This window comes from Podarcis liolepis, assembly GCF_965112155.1.
Source record: "Podarcis liolepis genome assembly, chromosome: 8".
NCBI classification, from domain to species: Eukaryota; Metazoa; Chordata; class Lepidosauria; order Squamata; family Lacertidae; genus Podarcis; species Podarcis liolepis.
Genome location: NC_139560.1, coordinates 52,362,070 through 52,376,330, shown reverse-complemented (window position 1 = coordinate 52,376,330; position 14,261 = coordinate 52,362,070). Strand labels below are relative to the sequence as shown.

General features: G+C 43.4%; 1 long non-coding RNA gene across 1 annotated transcript in view; it reads right to left on the bottom strand.

Moving 5' to 3' along the window:
* LOC310714024 overlaps nt 1-14,261 on the bottom strand; it is a 497,831-nt gene that overhangs the window by 60,431 nt on the left and 423,139 nt on the right. The window lies entirely within an intron of this gene.

Below are 14,261 nucleotides of genomic sequence, written 5' to 3'. Positions count from 1 at the left end.
ACTGAAGCTTTTGGGTTTCTTCATTCTGTCTGCAAAGGCATACATAGGTCAGCTGCGATCCATGCTGCAATAAAAACAAAGCAAATATCTGCGGGGAATGGCTAGCTGCTGGGTAGGTCTTCAAATTAAAGATGGAGAGTTTGATTATTAATTTCCCCCTTTCCCAGCAGTCTCCAACACCTCAACCTACACTGCTCAGGAGACCTGAACAATTCTCCAGAAAGACTTTTTTTTTGGAGGGGGGCACAGGTGGCTGGAAGGGGCTAGGGGAAAGAAAAGAAAAAGAATACCATTTCTGTGAACTCCCGTCCATTGACTTACTTTAGGCTCTAATAATATAGAATTATGCTGGACCCCAGTGGCACAGGGGGGCGGAGAGCAGGCAGGAGCAGGGCTGGTGTGTGTCCTGGGGGCGTGGCACATGTCCTGGGGGCGTGGCACTCCGCCTGTGGGGGCGTGGCGCCCAGTGCGGGGGGCCCCCAACTGTGATGGCACCCCACTGGGATCGTGCTGCCGGGGGTGGTGCGCTACCTCTGCACTCCTCTTCCTCCGCCAGTGCTGAACCCTCACCTCAGACCCCTAAACTGAAGCAATATTCAGAAAGGCAACACTTTGGCCCCTACATTGACTTGCACTAGGAATCCAAAACAGCCATAACTCTGTTTTTGTTTTTACACAGGAACATAAAACCTGCACATAGCAGCTCCCTAACCCTTTAAATTAAATTTTATTATGGGTAGGGTCTTCTAACACTGGAAGTAGCCTGACTCTCTCTGGCCCTCTGAGAGACCTGTCTATGGCTGGAACTACACAGATATAGGAAACACTATTTTTAAAAAATGCTATAAAAATATAGCTCCCAATGCAATTTACCCTTGACTTCGGATTGCTGCTCTACAGCGCCATCCGGTGTCACATTTTTATAACGCAGTTATAATGTTAGTATTGACCCGTGGAGCTGAGTCCTGTATCTATGCATCTGTATCTCTATCTAGATGTAGTCTGGCATCTACCCTAGAGCCTACCATATCTTCATATGATAGTCATGCAGTCATATTATAGCTGGTAGTGTTTTCCCTGGTCACTTTTGATGAACAGCATGTACACAGATTTCTAGATCTACTACAACAACCCCTAACATGGGTGGGGGAAACAGATTCTAAGTTTGTATATAAGTGCATTTGCCTTTGATCTTGCACTGACTAAAGAACCTTATGGACTGTATCCATCAGAAGAGCAGTTAGTTGTGTTATGGGGGTTGCTTTATCCATTATTAGTTAGTAGATCAGAGAGACTCAGGAAGAATAGTTACTGCAGGACTGGTGTATTGGAGCACTTCAATGGGTTCATTTCAACTCTGCATGGATGACAGCTTATTGCCCTCACTGATTAAGCATATTGTTCTCACTATTGGCTTTCTGTCTTTCTTGAATCCATTGCTAAATTCTAACGGACAAGTATACATTCTTGAATATTTCAGTCGGTATAGCTGTATGAATTCATTTTCAAATGGCAGTAACAGCAAATAACAAACAATGTTCATACTTAATAAAATTTGTTATCAGCTGCTGTAATTAATAATTGTTTTGTACAATTGAAAACCCAATTGGGGATATTTGCTGATATACATATCTTGGGATTATTTGCCGTTACACATATCCAAATAATCTAACGCTGGTTTGTGGTGATAAAAATAAAGCTGTCCCAAAATTTGGCGAGGTTTTCTGTTTTTCAGCAAAAGTACTTTTAACTCTTTCACTAAAATAAGGGCAATTAAATATGCTTTACTATGACTGTATCATGCTCTTTGCACACTGAAAGAAACAATTATTTCAAAATAAGTGTGTCAGATGGTTTATGCATGCATTTCACTCTTAAACAAATGGGAACCTCGTATTTTTCCTAAATTAAAGCAGAGAGTCAGTCATCTTTTTGGAACATGGGAAGTTTTTCTATAGCTGTGAAATAGCCAGCCATTTGGGCCAGAATATTTGCCAAAATGGCCAAGGGGATCACACTGCGTATTACACTATGGTCTTCCTCCTTTTAAATGGTTCTTGTCACTTTAAATGAGCCAATGGATCATGAGATGTTTTTATTCTAATTTATTTATTAAATTTGTACACTGCCCTATTCCCGTAGATCTCAGGGCAGTTCAGAACACAAAATCACAATATAAAAACACAAAATACACAATAAAAATAAGAACACAGACAGGTTGGGGTAGGCTTCTCTAACTCATGCACTTTACACATAGATGCAAACACTGCTTCTTACAGTCAGTTAGTTCCACAGAAAAATACTGGAAACCATTCATGTTTCTATTTATACAAAAACATAAAGCAATCCTAGTCATCTTTTCTGTGTCTTTTATAATAGCATTTCTCCATGCATAATAAAAACCCTCCATTTTCTCTGTTGGTGGTGGAATAAGTCACTCCAGTGAGGTGTTATGATTTTGATATGTGTGTGCAGTATGTTTAATCTGTTGCTATGGAAACCACAACTATTCCTACTGATTGCTTTTTTTAAAAAACCCCCAAAACCCCACCCCACAATGACTTTTGTGGCAGGCTGTGATGGGGGGTGTCTCACACTTCTCAGTAGTTTATTTGTTGTGCATACTTCATATTTTTTGATGAACATGAACATATATATATATGAGGAGCACAGTAAACGTAAACTTTAAAAACCTTAAGGGGAAGCTACATTCAAAACTATCTGAGATTTGGATGCCTTAGTACCTGAAGACTACAGACATTTAATTCTCTCTTACAAAGTGTTAATTTAACCTGTGTTACCAACTGAACTGTACCAAGAAAATGAAATATGTTTCCTATCCTAGTTATGAGAATGAAGGTCTAAGAGAGGCAATTGCCAGCAGGAACTACTAGGTTAAGGGAATCTTATATTGTAGACACTGCCACCTTTTGACCAACAAATATAACTGCTGAACAGACAGCCATTAATTCCTGCAACTCAACCGTAAGCTGCTTCACACTTTATTCTTCTGACATGGAGATTAATGCTCATGTTACAAAACAGCATTTTAGAAAAGCATACAGTGGCTTCTCAGCTTGCCTGTAGTGTGCATCGGTTTAAGTGTTCATTATATTATCCAGCTTTATAATGAAAACTGTCCCAGTGCCTACTCACCCAGTGTTGCTCATGTGTGCCAAATATGCAGCTCAGAATCAAACATATCCTTCAAATGAACTCTTTTTACTGGCAGAAGGTTGGCTTCTCTACTTTAATTCTGAATAAAGCCAATGAAACAGCACTGTGACTTTTGAAATTCAGAAAACTATTATAGTACATTGGGATTTATAATATTAAAATGTTTTTTTAAAAAAGGAGAGACATGGCAGAGAAATAACAACTTGGGAATAAGGCTGACAAAACTCTTGAATAAGGCCAAGCACTGGAGACCATGCAAGCATGCTATTAATACAGCTACATTGTTATCACACTATAATGAGCTGCTATGTACAAGCAGCTTAATTGTATTATTCTACTGCAGCAAAGATAACAAGGTCTTGTGGCACCTTGAGGACCAACAAGTTTAGCTTAAGCCACAATACATTTGTTAGTCTTTAAAGGACCATAAGACTATTTGTTGTTTCTGTAAAGAAGTTGTGAGGAACCTGTGACCCCTTGATTCTGTTGGACTCCAACTCCCATCAGCCCCAGGGACCACGGGTAGGTAAGATGGGAGTTGTAGTCCTGCAGTGTTTTGACGGTAAACATTTACCCATCTCTGATATAGTATGAGCATCTAATTATCTGTAAAAACCTGGAAGGCATGCATGTATCGGGATGAAACAGGCCCATATGTAATTGGTACAGCCATTTACGTACCGGCTAAATCAAGCATGGAGGTTCACATGAACAGGGCTGGCACTGCCACATAACAGGGTGAAGTGATTCACTTCAGACAGCACCACAAGGTGGTCAGTGAAGGGAGGAATTGATGTTTGAATGGTGCATCAAGATTTTTAAAAGAGTTGGCTGTAATAGCCGCAGAGTACACAACCAGTGCTTTTTTCTGGGGGTACGCATAACCCATAACATTTTGTAAATCTAAGTTTGGCCTCATTGAGGGGCAGTATTTCAATATGAGTAGGAAAATGAGAATACCCCTAAACATTATTCTAGGGGAGAAAGCACTGGACACAACTCACCATTTTGGCTTCAATTAAAGTGCCAAAATGTGCCAATTTGATCCATGTAATTTAAGGGTGACAATAGAGTAAGGCAGGTAACTTTTGTTTGCACAAAGCTTCTTTGCAAAAGAGGCTCTCACTGAAAATGCAGAAGAATGGAGATCTTTTAAAATTCCTAATTATTAATTCCGCTACCTATTTTGAGATCTATAGGGTTTTAATCATTCCTTTGGTAATGAGCACATCTTGTGACATAACCTACATTAAAGCAGTGGAAGTGGAATTTTATGTACCAGATGGAGGAGCTGGATTGGAAATATGGAACAGTTTGCCTCTTGGTTATTTGTTTGTAGCTTACTCCTACTGTCGGTCAATAGGCCATTGACAGACACTGGTTACTGTCTGGTCTGACAGCATTTTGGCAGCCTATGCAGAAATGAGATGATGATAGCAGGCAGGTGGCCAGCTACAAAAATTCATCATCATAATTGTCACCCTTGTTTGGCACTCTGCAAAGAAATAATGGCTTGGATAGACGCTAAGCCTTCCTTCCCAGGCAGGTGCTAAAAGTGCATTTTGGATATTCCACTTCGGACTTGCAGGCATGGCCAAATCCTAGCTGGAGAAGATATAGGGACCCTAATGCTCTCCTTTGAATTCCTAGTGAACTTTACAAGCTGCGGACGTTCATATTCTGAGTCAAGAGTATCATACTTTGAAACATTACTAGGAGAATTTTAAACATATGTTTGTAGGGAATGAGCACTCACACTTGACAATGTGGGTGCCCTATGCAGGATCGCCCGTGATGCTACAATTCCCAGGGAGCTTACTGGCAAACAGGGGCTGGCTTGCCTCTCAGTGTTAATTTTTGGAGGTTCACGCCCAGCCTCAGTAATCAAGTTTCTTGCTGGGAGGTGGGGCCAGCCCCATTTATAAATAGGGGTTGGAGCCGACCATAGCCAGGCAGTCAGCTCTGGAGATTCACCCTCCCTATCCTCCCTTTGTTTAATGCTTCTTGTTTGCAGGTTAACTTTTTCTTCCTGTTAGCGGGCGCTGCGATGGTCTTTGACTGGTTGCTGTTGAAGGACCCGGAAGAAATTTTCCTGCATTGGCAGGTTTTGTCTTCCATGTAGCAATTCGTCACACCTTTGGTGGTTATGGCCTTGGGTGGAATCCTTTAGTCTTTTCTTCCTTTTATGGGGGTGGGGGCATGAAGTGGTGACTCACCCCCCTGCGGCGGTGATTCCAGGGTCCCGCTCTTAAAGCAGTTATATAATGGGTATGAATGGCCATACACTGAAAGGTTGTCAGTGAACTACCCTGTGTGCCGGGAAATGGGCTGGGCTGCCTGCTACACTTACGTCTCACAGAGCACCCGCATATCCCATTTACGCCGATGAGCCCCAGTTCCCCCTGGCTGGGGGGGGGGGCTGGGAAGGATACACACCCAAGGGCTAAGCCAAGGTCTTCCTACATTCGGAAATTTAATAAAGCTGTGGCCTAATTTTAATTCCATATAACGTTGTCAGAGTCTTTATTCCTTTCTTATGATCCCTGGGGGCTGGGGCTGTCGCCGCCTGGTCATGCAATCCAATTTGACACTCACCACATAAATGTGTGCTATTTGGGGGTTAATGACACAGTCCTGTGATTGCTGCGGCCTTAGGACAGGATAGTCCACAGGCAAAGAAGGATAACTATCCTTGTGTGTACTGAGGGCATGAGAACTTCTACTGCCTTAGCTGAGTCCCACCATCTGTGCATTGATGGTCATCAGGACATCTCCCAGATACAAAGTCCTTCCATCCCCCTGGAAACGGCACACTGACCTTCCTTCTCATTGTGGGGCAAAGGCTGCATAAGAGAATGGGAAGGGGGGGCATCGCTATCTTCTGCCTTGCCACTACAAACCAGCAGAGATTAGAATTGTGTGAATTTTAATCTGTTTTAGTATCTTAACTTTTGTATGTTTTAAAGTATTGTCAATTGTTCTTGGTTGTCTTGTTTTTATCTTTTCGTAAACAGCTTTGATGATTTCTCTCCCCCCCCCCCCAATAAAGTGATGTATAAATTTTATGAAATAAATACATAATTTTGAAGAATGTCCACCTTGGATTCCACTTCCATTGTTTCAAGTAGGATTGCTCTGCTTCCCCTCCATCTGTCCCCTACAGCACATATCAATTTTTGAGGTATTTTACATCGCTGCAGTATGTCTAATTAAACTTACTAGAAATGATCCTTGAATACGTCAATGTTCTTGTGTCCAACTGAGTTTTAGTGCTATTGCTCTATGTTTTGTGTTCAGGTTCAAAAATGAAATATGAAAAAATTAAAGGAAAACAAACCACCAATTCAGCTAGACAGCTAGTATAATTTCTCACGGCTAATGCTTAGAATCTTGATAGCTAGCTTCAATTATTTTCACCAGCGCTCAAAAATTCCTAACAATTATGAGCATCATAAAAAAGTTTGATAGCTAGTGTTATTTAAGAGTGACTATATAATAATGTATATAACTTATAATCTTCTTCTGTTTTAATTGTAGCCTTTCCAATAAATGTAATTCTAGTAAGTGCTCAATGACTCTGAGAAAAGCCTGTTGGAACAATGAAACACATGCTGCCACAAAAAGAAAAAGAAAGAAATTCAACCTTTTCTCAAAAGGATCTACTTGTTCTGTGTTATTTCTACTCTGGTTGAGAATCCTTTATATAAATATTATGGCAAGCAAAGGTAACAATGCTAGAACTCTTAAGCTACAATCCTACACAACTTATCTGAACCACCTTTTCTTTGAGCAGACAAGTATAAAACTGAACTGTCAAGCTCACCTATTCTTTTGTTCTTTTACTGCAGGAATGGCTAACCTGTGGCCATCTGGATATTGCTGAATTATTATTATTATTATTATTATTATTATTATTATTATTATTATTAAACCATCCTTTATCCAAAGATCACAGAGCAGTTTACAACATGGTCTTATGGTTTCACTCCTTCATGTGGATACAGCCCTTGTCCTTCCTCAGCATGCTTTCTTATGCTGTGAGAGAGGAATACCACTTTGTTTGGGCACATTTAGCTAGTTCCATTAATAGGAGCCAAGAGCTGGTGCTAGAGGTCTGTTCTGCTTTCCTCTCCAACATTTAAATTTTCACCCAAGCAGACTCGGCTGGGTTTCTGGCACCGAGCTTGCATGCAAACACTGTAATCAGGCCTTGAAACAGCTCTGTCTTCCAATATATTATAGGCTGCACTCTCAGGATTCTCTAAGGCCCCTCTGCAGAGAGCCACATGGATGGATCACATTGACTTCCAAAATGCTATTGGGCTGAAATGCCAGTTGCTATTCATCCCCACCCCCATACTTTTTAGGTCACTCTGTTTTTGCTCTTTGCAGGGTTTGACTCACAGCAACCTCAGAACCAGAGGTTCTACTTCATCCCACTTTACTAAATCCATCCTAATTGCTCATCCTGTTCAGGATGTGGAATTTTACCATCATGTTCCTTGTAGAATTACTTAAACAGTGATTTTAATCATCATCATCAAACATGCAATCAGCATATATACAGGTTCCACTTTACAAACGTTCACTATGCAAAAATTCACTTATCCAAACACAAGGTTATTACTAGCTCATTATATATACCAGAGTCCATGGCTGGGAATGCATTAGACATTTTCCCACAGTGTTAAATGGTAATCATCAACTCACCTAACAAACAATTTCCAAGGAATGCATTGTGTTTGTAAATTGGGACTTGCCTGTGGTGTGCATATTCATATCCATATCCATAGTATATATCAGTCTACTATGGTATACGTCATAAAATCAGCATTTAATAAGGAACCCCTGTGTGGCTCTGAAGGCAGACAGACTTCAATGAAAAGCTGTTGCTTTAATGAAGTGCAGACTTCCATTAAAGTGATGCATTGACCATAAAGGAGTGTTGTAATTGATATTTTAAATTTGCATGCTTCTGCAACTGTAGCATGAAAGCTTTTGAAGATGGATTTGCCTACATTCAAGGTCTGACAATTGCCACATTAGAGGTCAAGAAGAAATTCCCCCCATCTAAAATATACTAGACAACCATATTTTATTTTTGTTTTTTTTTTAAGAAAAGAAATCCTCCTCTGGTTTGTGTAGCATGCTTTGCTTCGATGAGTCATCTAGGGCCAATTACTCTGCAGCACCTAGGGAATTAGATCAGCTTTTGGTCTCTGCCAAGTATCCGATCATTCCTTCCAGGTGGGGATGTAAGAAGGCATAGTTTTCCATTCCACCCTGGATTTTTCACATGCAGCATTGTTTCCTTTCCAGTGCAGTTCACTTTCTGCCAAAAATGACATCACACAAGTAAATGCCTAAAAAGGTAATGCAGAACAGCTTTGTTTTAAACCCCTTAGTCAGCAGCAACCTTTGCAGCTAGACTTGGTCAAGGCCCCCTCCTAGGCCAGGTGCAGATTGGTCAGAGAGCAGCAAACAAAAAGGATTTTCAGCAGGAGTGTGACCACTAACCTGCTAATTTCTGAGAGATTGCTTCACAAGGTCTACAAAGTACTGTGCAGTTTCATGCCTAAAAATCCTACTGAATGTAGTCATCCCCTTTGCCAGCAATGACAACCAATGACATATCAAAGCGAATTTGAAGATGGTTCTTTCAAAAATGCAATAGTATTAGGGACAACATTCACATTTCAAAATTAAACATCTCATCCCTTTTTACATTTTATAACTTCTCCGGCAGTATCACTTCTCTGGCAGTTGTTTCTCACGGTTGTCAAACAGTGACTCTCTAGGGCAGAAAACAATTATGAAAATGGCCCAGAAAAATATTCCAAGTTATTTCTCTTCTTAGCTTTAGGGCTTTTGTATTTTTAAAAAACAGATCAAGAAAGTACACTGTAATAAAGTTGAATCATATCTGTATTCTCAGCAAGAGGGAGAAATGATATAACTATTACAGAATTTTTTTAAAATCCACTTAATACAAATAGTCTCCCAACAGACTATCGCAGCAGGTTGCATCATATTTTTATTTTTTAAAAAACCTGACTCAAGCCAGAACAAGCTAAACATAGCTAAACCCCAGGGCCATACAATCCTTGTTAGCTCTTTCTAAGTGAACACAGATGTCCTATAATCTCTCCAGCAAGACTATCGTTTGAAAAGCAAGAGGAAGATGTACAGATAGGGGGCAAATATTCCAATACAAGCTACCAGTTGAAGCGAAGAGATCCAGCGACAACGCTGAAATAAATGCTGCATCCTATTTACTTTTTACTGTTTCTTCTGTTCACACATCTGATGAGTGTCAGAAATTCTTTAATAACGTAGCAAGAAAAATAAATGTGTGTCTGCTGTCAGGAGACTCGAGAATTAATGGGCCAGACCTCTCGACTCAGCTCACCTCACAGGCCTAATCAAGGCAGCTTATATCTAACAAATATCCCCCCATTGCCATGGTTACTAGACTCAGGGCACACAGGTTATAAAATCTGATGGGGAATGTTATGAGGGAACAGCTCTGGTGTGTATGTGCAACTTCACTTGTTTGTTGTTATTAGCATTATACAAATGGGATTTGGGGAGCCAATTCAGAGGCTTTCTGTTTGATAGATACTAATACTTTCCAAAGTCTTGCTAGGGAAATTAAATGGAGTATGTCTGCAACAGGCCTCATTAGTGTCCAGGATACGGCAGAACCAAATTTAACAGTCATCTGCAGGGGGGTGGGGGTGGCCCAAAACAATGGCACTTAAATTCATTCACAAAGCTGCTTCTTTTTCTCATAATAGGATGGAAACGCCGTCCTGTGATGGATGAGTTTGTATAATGTGAAGTTCGGTAGGAACTGTCGGCTGTGGAGACAGTTATAGAAGGTGCAAGCCGGTGCCACATAGTAAGCAATTTGAATTTGTTTTATGTTTTGAATTGCAGAATATACTCCCGGGCACCTACAAGAATCGAGTTAATAAATAAATAAATAAATAAATAAATAAGCTGAGTTGCAGCTCCATTTAACTTGATAGACACTACAGTTAAATCACAGATTAAGCATCTTTCATATATTTTTTCTGTTAAGGTGCATTTCACCCACACAAATCATGTGATGTTAGTGGCACAACTCTTAAGTATAGCTAATGCTAGCCATGTTTGTTACCTTAAGGCTCAAGATGTTTCTTTTGCTGAACAGGGGCAAACTAAGGCAAATTCTTCTTCTTCTTCTTCTTCTTCTTCTTCTTCTTCTTCTTTGGACAGGCGGAGACCCCACAAGCCCCAAGCGACCCCTGGGAGGAATAATGACACCTGACAACGTGTTATGGGATTAAAATTGGCCACAACTTTATTAAATTCTCAGATGTAGGAAGACCTTGGCTTAGGCATTGAGCGTTTATCCCTCCCAGTCCCCAGCCAGGGATCTGGGGAACATCAGGGTTATCCAAAGTGTGTGGGGATTGCGCTGACTCTGGAGAACGTCTGTTCAAGCAGAGAGCCTGCCCCCCATTTTGCCGCACTGACAACCCATTGGCCTATGGCCAGTGCCTCCCCTCAAAATAACCCCTTTAACGGGGAACCCTGGGATCGCCTCCGTGGGGGGGGGCATGGGTCACCACTTCAGGCTCCCCCCCCCATTGAGGGAAGATGGAGTAAAGGATTCCGCCCAAGGCCTACAAACCTCTCTTTCTTCAACTCCTGCTGTGCGCTCTCTCTCTCTCTCTCTCTCTCTCTCTCTCTCTCTCTCCAAACCATACTTTTCAGGGTTTGCCCTCATTCTCTTTGTTATATGGAAAACCCAGTGCGGAGAGAGCCCTCCAACTTGCTTACACTAATGGGTCTGTTAACAGCTCCCTCTGGCCTGGGTTTCCCATGCTGCTGCTCAGCTCCTTTCTGGGCTACTGCAGTTCTGGTCATTGCTGTTGCCCTGCGCACAGAGGAGCCCAGGCTGGGGAGCAGGATTTGGGTCAGCTGCTGTTTCTGAACCAGTCCCATGTAAAGTGAGAGAAGGGGGGGGTGAATGGAGAGTATGTGTGGCTGCACCCCAGCTCTTCTTTTGGCCCACCCTACCCATTTTCTATTTAATTAATGATTCCCGGCCAAGTGCAGAAAGCTGTGATCACAGAGTGAAATATACTCAGAGTCAAGAGTGGATTTCATGCTCTTTATTCAGCTCATGGTGGTGAGGAAGAATTGAAGTTCCCCCAGAATGTCTGCTTTATATACAGTGGTACCTCAGGTTAAGTACTTACTTCGTTCTGGAGGTCCGTTCTTAAACTGAAACTGTTCTTAACCTGAAGCACCATTTTAGCTAATGGGGCCTCCTGCTGCTGCCGCGCCGCCAGAGCACAATTTCTGTTCTCATCCTGAAGCAAAGTTCTTAACCTGAAGCACTATTTCTGGGTTAGCGGAGTCTGTAACCTGAAGCGTATGTAACCCAAAGCGCATGTAACCTGAGGTACCACTGTACATTATTTACACAATGGGCCCCATGTGACTGGCTAATTCCGGGATTCTCCTGTGGACCAATCAGACTGCTGCATTCTGAATCCTATTGTTGTAGGACCAATCAGACTGCTGCATTTTGGATCCTATTCAACTCAGTACATAACACAGAGGCTGGGTTAGAATGGGCAAATTTCATGCAGCAGTGTGCTGCTACCAAACTACATACACAACTTGAACTAGCCAGGTCTTATTCCCCTTCAGGTGTCACCGAGAATGGATTCCCCACGTATAACAATTTCTCAATCACTTTAGATCCCACTGCCATTCAACCAGCCATACCTGCTTATTATCTTGCTGATTCAGGCAGGAAACCTGCCATACCCATGATTAGATCGTTGTAACCAATATTTGCTATGATTTAGGTATTTATCTTAAATGTTTGACCCCAGTTAAGGAAAAGTAATGTTTGCATAGCACCCGTGTGAGAGAGAGAAAAAGAGGATCAACCTCTGAGACTTCTTTCACTTTTGCTAGCATCAGGCTATAGAAAATGCATGTCTCACATGGCTGCGACTACATCTAAAATGTACCTTATTAAATGTCTATTCTGCCAGAATATAGGCATGAATTCCTCTGCTGATTTACTATTTTTAAGCTACTACTTGAAATGATGAAGACAGGTGAGGAAAAGTGGGTAGAAATGAAGGCTGAGATAAAATCGAGTGCTCCCCCTTCCTAAGGCATTGGGAAGCCACATAAAATGCCCTGTCTTTCAATATATATATTTTTTTCCAGAGGCAGCTGGAATAAATGTGGAGAGTGATTTGCTATTCACTGAGAACAATGGTGATAGGGGAAGCGTTATCTGCACTGTGCCATTGTCACATAGCCACATTATGGATGGGGAATGTCCAGGTCTTGCTGTACTCCAACTCACATCAGCCACCAGCCAGTGTGGCCAATGGGCAGGAATGATGGGATTCTGAGTCCAGCATTTGGAGGTCCGCAGGTCCCCAACTCTGAGCTACCTATTATTGTATGTAGAATGACTACAGCATGATTACTGCATTGGTTGATCCCTGATGGGTTATATTTCTCAAAAGAAGATTCATTTGGGAAGAAAAGTACCCAAGCAGCATTTAGGCAGTTAATGATATGAGGAATGGAGAGGATTGGGGCAGCATCCTCCTCCCCAAAATTACTTTTACCACCATCCCACAATTAACTATAACACAGCTTACGCATGAATTTCAGAGGCTTGTTGCCTACTTTCAATCCCAGTGAGGTCAGATGCCATCTGCCCATATTCAACAAAGCGTGTTCTAATAAAAGAGAGCACGTGTTGCGGCTGGGGCCAGGCAAAGCACCCTGTAGTTGACAGGGAAATTTGATGAAAGCGATCTGGCAAGGTTTGGATGGTGTTGCTGGGGCAAATTGGATGTTGCCATTTTGGGGGTGGAGATCAGAGATTATTTAAGCAGGGCCCACAGAGAGTTGCTTTCTCTTTCGCTGTGGGCATCTGATCGAGCACAGTTAAAGACGGTTGTATAATCCTAATCCTCATTTTATCCTATTTTAATTCTAATTAATTTCGTTTTTTCTTTGCTTTGTGTTTATCTCACAAAGTCTATTCCCCCCCCTGCTTTAATTTATTTGCCAGATTCTTTCTTGTTAGTTTTTAGTCCTAAATTATTTTTCCTGACCCATCTCCTTCTTCTGACTCTTCTAGTGGGAGTTTGGCCCCGTGGGGCCGTTGGGGGTGGCTGGGGGGGGGTGCCGGACCCCAGGCCTTCGGCCTGGCCCTCAGCTGAAGTGCCGAGCAGGGGGTGAGTTGGCCTTCGGGCCCCCGGAGCTTTATCCCCCCTCCTTCCCCAGTGGTTAGCAAGTAGTTTACCTTCCTCTCCTGGCCTCGTCCGGCGGCGGTTCTCCCCCGGCGGCGGCTGCCTGTTGTGCGCTACGGTGCGCTCTTCAATAGCCGGTGAGGGCCGGCTGGCGCGGCGGCTCTGCGCAGGCGCCGTTGGGGCCGCTGATTCCTAGCGCGGCGCGCGGCGCCTGTTTTCTCGGCCCGAATCCGGGCCAGGCCGGGGAGGCCCGGGCCCAGTCCGGTAGGCCTCGGGCCTCCGGAGCCCCCCCCCGGCGGCGGCTCCCACTTTGTGCGCCTAGGCGCGCCCTTGCCCGGGGAGGGCCGACTGGCGCGGAGGTGCCGCGCGGGCGTCGTTGGGGCTGCCGAGTCGCTCGGCGTTCGGCGCCCACGTTCTACCCGCGGATCGGGACGGGCCCGGCGTGGCCTGGTCGGGGGACACCCCTCCCCACCTCCCCTGCTGACTCCGCGCATTAGCGGCCTTAGCCGCGCTGCGGCGCCACCGCCTGCGGAGTCGGGTTACTTCTCACTGGGGAGGGCCCACCCCCCCCTTGGATGGGCATTTAGCGCGCTCAGCGGCTTTTGGGCTTGGAGGCCCGCTGGCGGCTTGCTTTGGGCCTTGGTGGGAGGCCTTCTGCTGGGAGGCAGTTGGGAGTCCTCCATTTTGGAGAATTTTGGCGGGAGCGCCATCTTCTACTGCCTCCTCATTGTGCGGAGACCTCTAGTGGCCGTTTGTGGAAACGCAGCCATTACATTGGCCTTACTTACCGGCTGCGCC